This window comes from Oryzias latipes, chromosome 7 (genome assembly GCF_053564925.1).
Source record: "Oryzias latipes strain Hd-rR chromosome 7, Olatipes_Hd-rR_3.1".
NCBI lineage: Eukaryota > Metazoa > Chordata > Actinopteri > Beloniformes > Adrianichthyidae > Oryzias > Oryzias latipes.
In genome coordinates, this window is record NC_136243.1 from 8,137,944 (window position 1) to 8,147,006 (window position 9,063).

At 40.0% G+C, this 9,063-nt stretch overlaps 1 long non-coding RNA gene across 3 annotated transcripts; it reads right to left on the minus strand.

Annotated features, from left to right (window-relative positions):
• Nucleotides 1–2,282: 2,282 nt before the first annotated feature.
• On the minus strand, nt 2,283–8,012 carry LOC111947676 (uncharacterized). 3 transcript variants are annotated; one of them, XR_013657178.1, is made up of 5 exons: nt 5,204–8,012; nt 4,348–4,430; nt 4,138–4,272; nt 3,894–3,968; nt 2,283–3,801 (listed from the first exon to the last, which is right to left on the minus strand). It is a non-coding gene; the product is annotated as an uncharacterized LOC111947676 (long non-coding RNA). The 3 variants fall into 3 exon arrangements; XR_013657177.1 differs by having other exon boundaries at nt 4,343–4,430; XR_013657179.1 differs by lacking the exons at nt 4,138–4,272; nt 4,348–4,430 and having other exon boundaries at nt 2,284–3,801; nt 5,204–8,006.
• Between the last annotated feature and the right edge of the window lie 1,051 nt (nt 8,013–9,063).

Sequence of the window (9,063 nt, forward strand, 5' to 3'; positions counted from 1 at the left end):
AGCTGTTACCATCCATGTCTTTATCATTTATGTAGTTAGGAGTTAGGTTGTGTGTAGAACAGTGGTGTGCCTAGGAAATAAAGTGCACATTTGTATGCCATACCTGAAAGGTCAGTTAGATCTGCGCAGCCATTAGGGCACAATTGCCATCCTTCAAATGCAAATATTATAGAATGCCACCTCAGAATGTGGATTTTTTTTTCCATTAAACAGCGGAGATCTGCCATGAAAGGACATTGACTGCTGCCATTCTGAGAAGCTGCTTGTTCAAAGTTTAGGTATGGTGAAGCAACAATTGTGTCAGATCAGGACATTTATTGTTTTACTAAAAGACAAAAATGTTTTTGTAGCATGAAATTTTTGTTTTATCTTTATCATGTTCACTGTTGCAACATCAACTGCCCACTGCAGCGATTGATTCTTTAAAAAAAAAAAAAAAAAGGTTTCATATCAACTAACCAGGATTGGGCCACTTCAGACCCGGAGGGTCACTGTCCTTTGGGTTTTCCAGGGGTCCTCACCTTGATTACCAACATTGGTGTACTCATTCAGTCACAAGGTGGAGAGGGATAGAGGGTTGGAGAGCAAGAAGTTTGACCTAGGCCCTTTTGGTTGCCTTACCTACTTTAAATTGTGACAAAATACACATTTTTAAAACTAAATGCAAAAAAGGGGGCAAAAAAACATTTCTTTCATACACTATGCAGACCTCAAGTCTGCATACTAAGAAATGCAACATTTATTGAGGATGTCCAGGACAACTACAGTAAATAGAAGGTCAGAAGGAGCTGCATTGTGTCTTGGAAGATCCAAAACATGATCAATAACAGCATATGTGGTTTGCATGAGGAAGGCTGTGCAGGACATGTTTAAGAACTGTAATAAATTGGTGAGATGTTCTGTAGGTGTGACAAAAGATTTCATGGTGGAGGTGGGACTGCACCAAGGACGAACTTGAGCTCTTTTTTTTCTGTGATGATGGACAGACTGACTGATGAGGTTAGACAGGAATCTTAGTGGGCCATGATGTTTGCTGATGACATTGTGATCTATTGTGAAAGCAGAGAGGAACATCTAGAAAGGTGCAAGATAAACCTATTTCATATACATACAGTAGCTTCAGGGTGCAAACATTAAGATAAGATAAGATAAGATACGACTTTATTGATCCCCGGAGGGAAATTCGGTTGTCACAGCAGCCAAAACAAGAAATATAGCAGTTAGAAAAAGACAAAAAAGTAGCAATAGGTAAGAATAAATAGTAATAATACAAGGTGGAAGTAAAACTCCAGGTCATAAATAATGGATTAAATAAGGCAATAAATAGCAGCAGCGGCTTCAACAGTCCTAGACCGTGTTGTTGAATAGTCTGACTGCTGTTGGGATGAAGGACCTCCGGCAACGTTCCTTCTTGCACTGGGGGTGCAGCAGTCTCTGGCTGAACGAGCTACTCATGGTCCTCACCGTTGCATACAGGTGGTGAGAGGGGTTGTTCCGGATGCTGGACAGCTTGGTCAGCATCCTCCTCTCACCTACAGAGTCCACTGAGTCCAGGGGACAGCCCAGGACAGAGCTCGCTCTCTTGACCAGCTTGTCCAGCTTCTTTTTGTTCCTTTCATTGGTTCCTCCACACCAGCAGACCACAGCATAGAAAGTTGCTGATGCAACGACAGTCTCGTAGAAGGTCTTGAGTAGTGGCCTACACACACCAAAGGACCTCAGTCTCCTCAGGAGGTGGAGGCAACTCTGACCCTTCTTGTGCAGGACCCCTTGTATTATCTGACCAGTCCAGTTTATTGTTGATGTGAACGCTCAGGTACTTGTACACATCCACCCTCTCGATGTCCAGTCCCTGAGTGACCACTGGAGGACACTGAGAAGCCTTTTTACGCAAGTCAACCACCATCTCCTTTGTTTTGGTGCACAGCAAATTTTAGTCTTTGGAATAAACTCCATGAGAGTTAAAATTAACTCAATCTGAGTGTACATATGTGACCATCAAAAAAACTCAGAATAATAGTTAAAATAACTCTTTTGCTAGAGTTAATATTTTAACTCAGTTTCCAGAGTTAATTTTAACTCTTATTAGTGTAAACTTTTAATCCTACCTTGAGTAAAATAAAACTCAACAGTTTAGTTAGTTTTTTTATTAACTCTTACTAGAGTTAAAAGATAAACAAACAAAAAACTACTTTTAACTCTATATATTTGTTTATAATGTACAATAAAAGACATACTCGGAACTTCTTTTGTTGTTTTTATTTTTCAGACACACCATACATAAAGTATTGTTGTAATATGTTGTATCCAATTCACAAAAAACATTGTCAAAACTGCAATAAAAACATTGCATTAAAAAAATAAAAGCCAGTGTATCCCATACAAAATTCTGTAAAAAGTGCATTTTTTTACCATGCATTCAGATTTGTAAAATTGTTTTTTCAGGACAATAGAAGATGAAGTAGACTACTCTTCAAAAAACAAGAGCCCTTTTAGATAATAAAACTTTTTGACACAACAAAAGAGAGTGAAACAGACCCATATGACTTCTGAGCATCAAAACACTTGAAATGTCTTAATCTTTCTCTTTCCATGACAAAAATCTTCCTGGGTATGTTTTCAGTCACTTGGAAGGAATGGAAGTGGTCATGAAAACAAGTTTCGTGCTGAACCAAAACAAAAAACACTTTACCAGAGTGTAAAAAAATTGAAACTATTTTTTGGAATAGTGGCATATTTTGCTCAGTAGCACTGCAGACAAAAAGTCCAACTCGATACTCAACTCCAGAACACTGGACCCACTTTGTCATGCAAACAGTGAGTTGAGAATCAGCATGAAGATACGCTCTTATAACATCTGAAAATTCAACTGTTTCAAGTGAAAAAGTTGGACCAGACTCAATGGCATTAAATGACAGACATTCCCAGTGATATGCTACTGAAAGCTGGTGTTTATTTGCAAGTGATACTGTTAAATTTTTGAAGTTCTTCACACAATCTTTAAAAAATTTGTGTTTGGCTTCAAATCGCATAGTCCAGATGTGAATAAGAGGTCCAATTTTTCTGATACATCTAGGGTAGTGGACCATAAAATGATGTTTTGGAAGCAAGTTCTTTGATGGGTACAGTTCTTTGAAGAGCTTATGATGTTCGCTGATTAAGTGTTTTAAATACACTGTCATGCCTTCAGTGATATCATATGCAAACACAATGTTTATAATGTTCAACAACAAAAGCAGTAAATGCCAATGCAAGTCATCTTCTGGTACTAGATCACGAAATATCAATGTAATGTTTGTGACTAAACAAAGTGTTTGTGTTGCATTTAACCCAATTCCGTGGCCCACACAATCAAGATTAAGGCTTGTTGGCTTGTTTTTGTATTCAAAATAACCATAATTAAAAGCATATATCCTGTTAAGTAAACTTTCTTTGGAAATGAAATGTTCAATCAAATATTCAAAAAGAAGTCTTATCTCAAATTGGCCAACCCCTTCCAAAATATCAGGCATGATATCTACAAAAGAAAGAATATGTAGATTTAATAAAAATCAAGCACGAGTTTTATTTTGAACAAACATTGTCTCTAATACCTGTCTTTTTCATATAAATAAATTTTTTTAAACAAAAATGTCAAAATCATGTAAGGAAAAACAATTACATTTTTTGCAAAAACACTGTCCATTGGTTGATTCCCCCCAGAATCACTTGTGTCACTACTCAGACTGCTTGAGAGCGACAACGTATCCGTGAGACTTGGGGAGCTTGGTCTTTCACATTCTTCTTGTGGCACGGTCAAATCTGAAGATTAGAAAAAAAACGTGGAAATGTGGCTAATAGAATCCCAAAGTGAAATCTTAAATCATCTGACTTCTATAGAAAGGTTTGCTTACCGCATGGTGTAAGAGTCACATACTCTGTCTGGTCTGAAGAGCCAAAGGTCTGAGATGATTCTTCAGATGAACCCTCTGAAAAAAAAAAATGAAAAAATACCATTTGCCTTTGCATAAAAAGAATAAAATATTACATTCTAGACATTTCATCTAGGTGGCATTTAATAATACATTTTTTGCCTGTTAAATAAACAAACCTCAGCAAATGTATTTGCAATAAAATATAATTTTTTAATAGCCCTACCATTTGGGGTGTATATGAAAAAACAAGCTTCTTTAGCTGTCGCAACTTCTGGAAAAACATCTTTATCAACCTCGACACCTTGGTCATCTGTGACATTTAGTGCTGTAGTCTCTGGTATGAGAAATTTCTGCTGAACTATATAAGAACAACAAAAAATTAAAAAGGCTAATATTATATTTACGGTTTATTTCTAATATATTCTTACCTGACCTAATAAAATCAGAGAAGCATGCCTCTTCAAGTTTTAGGTACTTCTTCGTTCCTCCACAGTTTACTTTTACCAACATGATGGCCTGGAATACAAAAAACTTTGCTTGATTGTAGCAGTTTTCACCATGAATAACAAGGGTGAACATATGTCACCCTGGAGAATCCACTGGGTCAAATCTGGCCCTTGTTTTTTTAATGTTTTTATTTTTTAATATTAAATTAGGCTGCTGTTATTAGCAGCATTCCAAAATGTACCAAAAAAATGGTTTAACTTTAAGCCCTGCTGAACAAAATTGTTGGGTTCTCCAGGGTTCATCTCATATATGCCATTTCTCTGATTATACAGTATACTAAAACAATTTTGCAAAGCTCTGTCTCTGCCATCTCTAACTGTAACTAAGAATGTTAACAAAAACGTAACCCCACCAAGTATAAATCGAGGCAAAACGTACATAGTAATAGATGGATAACGCACACATTCAACAAGCAGTTCTCTCTGCTATCAGATAATTTATTAAGGAGAACCCAGAACACGTAGCATTTAGGCTAACCTAGCTTTGTTTGACCGGACAAAAAAACCTGCACGTTTCGACAATGTAAAGAAAAATGCAGAATCACGGTCATATTTTCTACACAAAACTTTTCATTCACCAGCTCCATAGTAATTAGACGTTCACTTTTCAATATTATATTGAGTAATTTTAATGATGACCGAACTATAGCACCTTAGCTAATATGCTAAACAAGTGCTAAATGGTAAATGAAGGGGAAAGCAAATCGTTCCCCTCGAAATGCACAAAACATTTACACAACAGTACATTTATAATACTATTTTTTAAGTTTTTGTTTTACTTACCTCATAACAAAGTTCTACCGCTCATGATAATGCCTCGAAATTCTGGCGCAAAAAAAGCGTGCTGCGACGACTTCTGCTGTGACTGGACATGCCCCGACAGAGCTCCACCGTTCACTCCAGCCCCACCCAACCACACCCAGCCATCAACTCCACAGATAGTTAACTGGAGATTCTTTAACACCCATGAATAAACTCGGAAATTTGACAACTCAAAAGAGTAAATATAACACTTAGTATAGTCACATTTAGAAAATAAGCTCCTGAAATCCAACTCTTTCACACTTTTTTGCCTAACTCCAGATTTTTCAACTCTGGAAATTTGCTGTGTGGCATTGATGTGAAGGTGATTGAGTTCACACCAGTCCACAAAGTCCTTGATCACGTTCTTATATTCCAGATAGTTTCCCTCTGACACACGTCCAACGATAGCTGTGTCATCGGAGAACTTCTGGATATGGCAGCTGTTTGAGTCATGGTGGAAGTCAGGTGTGTAGAGTGTAAAAAGAAAAGGAGAGAGCACTGTCCCTTGTGGAGCCCCCGTGCTGCAGACCACCTGGGCAGACACACAGTCTTGGAGCCTCACATACTGTGGTCGGTTGGTGAGGTAGTCAACAATCCACGAGGTCAGCTGGTTGTCAACCCCAACACCTTCCAGCTTTCCCCTGAGCAGTGATGGTTGAATGGTGTTGAAGGTGCTGGATGAGTCGAAGAACATGATTCTAACAGTACTTCCAGGTTCCCCCAGGCATAGCAGGGTTGTGTGCATCAAGTAGAGGACAGCGACATCCGCTCCAATGCCCGGTTGATACGCAAACTGCAGGGGGTCAAGCAGTGGGGCTGGAGGTGATTCAGGATAAGCCTCTCTAGGGTCTTCATTAGGTGAGAAGTTAAAGCCACAGGTCTGAAATTGTTTGGCAGATCGCAGATGCCATCTGGACCTGTGGCTTTCCTGGTCTTGATCCTCCGAGGCTCTCTTCTCACCTGATCTTTTGTTATGTTGAGGCTGGGTGGGGGATTTTGAGTGCTGGCAGTTGTGCAATGCGAAGAAGTGGATTGTAGAGGGGGTTGGGGGAGAAAGTGTTAATGTTGTCCTGGGGATGTGTGATGGCACGGACGTTGATAAGTAGGTGGGGGGTGGCAGCTGAGACCAGCATATTGGGCATTTGGAATGGTCCGATGTTGACTGGGTATTTGTGGGGGGAGTGGGCCCTGGATCAAATCTATTGAAAAATGAATTGAGCTCGTTTGCCCCCTCTTGATCACCCTGATTGCACCTATTGTCTGTGTTGTGTCCAGAGATGGTTTTGATGCCTCTCTAGACCTCTTTTACATTCTTTTGTTGTAGTTGATTCTCCACCTTTCCTCTGTAGCTCTCCTTGCCCTCCTTTATCTTCACTTTAAGTTCCTTCTGCACCTTCCTCAGTTCCTCTTTGTCCCCTGACCTAAAGGCCCATGGTTTATTGTTGGGGAAACACCACACCGTCCTGGTGGGCACAGCGTTCTCCACACAAAAGTTTATGTAGTCTGTAATGCAGTGTGTCAGACTGTCAATGTCCTCATGCGATCCGCACAGACCCTCCCGGTCTGTGGTCTCAAAAAAGTCCCTCAGCTCCTCACTGGCCTCTTCTGTCCATCTTCTCACAGATGTTGTAGTTGGAGGTTGTTGTTTCACCACGGGTTTATTGACAGGTAAAATGTGAACCAGGTTGTGATCTGAGCACCCTAGTGGGGGAGGGGGGAGCAGCTGTAGGCATCCTTCAAATTTGCATACAGTAGGTTCAGTGTCTTGTTGTTCCTGGTGTGGCACGTAACATAAAGTGAAGCATGATTAAAGTCTCAGAAGATAAGAAAAAATGAGTGGGGGTGTGATGTCTGCAGCTGAGACACCACAGTGTGAAGAAGCTCACAGGCCACCTCTGTGTTAGCAGATGGGGGGATATACGCTACCGCGTACAGAGTCTCTTCTTGACACTGATGTATCTTGGGTTGCACCATTTGTCGCTCACAAACATCGCTAACCCACCTCCTTTCCTCTTGCCGCTCTCTCTAGCTGTCCGATCCGCTTTCACGAGGTGAAATCCATTCAGGGAGACATGTTCGTCAGAGGAAAGATCATTCAGCAAAGTCTCTGTGAAGCACAAGATACTGCTCTCCTGATACTCTCTGTGTAGTCGAGTTAGCGCTGTTAGCTCCTCCAGCTTGTTAGGGAGAGATCTCACGTTTCCCATAACAACAGACTGCAGGCATGGTTTATACCGACTTCTCCTCTCACGGCGCCTAACTCCTGCTCTGCATCCTCTTCTTCTTTTCCTCCTGATCTCGGCGGGGATGTCTGGTTTGTCCACGTAGTGTGGCCCGGTTTTGTGGTAGGCGAGTAGCTGTTTATGTGTGTAAACTATGGAGCAGCGGCTGTCGGGGTCCCCCGATGTCAATAGAAGCAGTCCAACCAGAAAAAGAAGCCAAAAAACTAGTCTAGCTAATTGCACACCCATGGTTGTGTATTTCTACTGACGTAAAGAAAGAGAAGAAGTATGTATATAGTGTAGCAATCTGGGGGTTAGCCCCGCCTTTAGCCCCCAAGATTCATGGGAAGTGGGGAATCTTAGTGTGAAAACCTTGAGTGAGAGGGCTGGGAACAGAAGAGACCTCCATGCTGTTTGGGCTGTTTGTGTGTGTTGAAATGAAAGGGCGTTAATGCTGAAAAGGAAATCTTGCTTCTCTGCCTGTTTCTTTGTCTCTGAGACTGTCCGGGGTCGTGTGGTATATGGAGCACGGACAGCTCTCCAATTAAGCCACTTCATTAGCAGCTTGTCTTTTGCTTCCCCGCTAAAGTTACGTACCGGCTGGGACGTTACAATATGTACAAAATAGTAGAAAAAGAAGTAAAGAACAGTCAGACAAACACACGACAGAGAGGGAGCTGCTGTAACCACTCTGTTCTTGATTTAATTTCCTTCTGGTTTCATTGGTTTCATGTCCAGGAGGAGTGCCCAATGAGCTGTACTATTTACCTCACAGGTAATGGGTTGTTGGTTATTATTTGCTTAAATGTAAATAAATACTGTTGTCTTCCATTTTATTCAGGCATGGGTCCAGGGACTGTGGATTCATTATTCAACATGATGAGCTGGATGCTTTTCCAGAGTCCAGTCTTTCACTACCTTCATGCGGGGACCCAAACACACAGGAGTACCTCGACTTTGTTATGGACCACAATCCTTTTCAAAAGCCAGAAAACTGGGAGTCAGCCTCAGAACTATACATGAAGCTCAAAGAAATTGCTCGGCTCTAAATTAGGATAAAATAAGATTACCACTGTAACCAAGTGCATGTCTTTTGTTTTTGATGGTTGAGCTGCTTAAAGTCTTTGCATATAATTTTTCCATTGTATTTTTTGATTTTGTATTCTGTTCACCCAGAAGCGATAGGGATGTATGACTAAATGTTACATTCTAAAAAATATAAACAATTAAACCATAAAAATCTGAAATATTGCACATTGTTTATTAAAGATCCTGAACATTGTTAAATAAAAAAAAAAAAACGTAAAAAAAACTTTACGTAAGTTTAACCCAACAAAAAAAAACCTCCCCAAATAGAATATTGTACTTCTAAAAACAATATTAAAATGTAAAAGAATTTCGAACAATTATATATTAAAAAAAGGCAAGCCCCAGTGATTTTCTACTGCCACTACCAGGTCCCTAGCTCGCTCGCCCAGCGAGCGACCTAGTAAACAGCTATAAATAATAAATAAAAGCTATAAACAGCTGTAAATAATAAATTAAAAGAACTGCCTTAAAAAAAGTAACATTTGCAATAAAAACGATTTAAGCACAACTTAACAAGAATTTGAAACT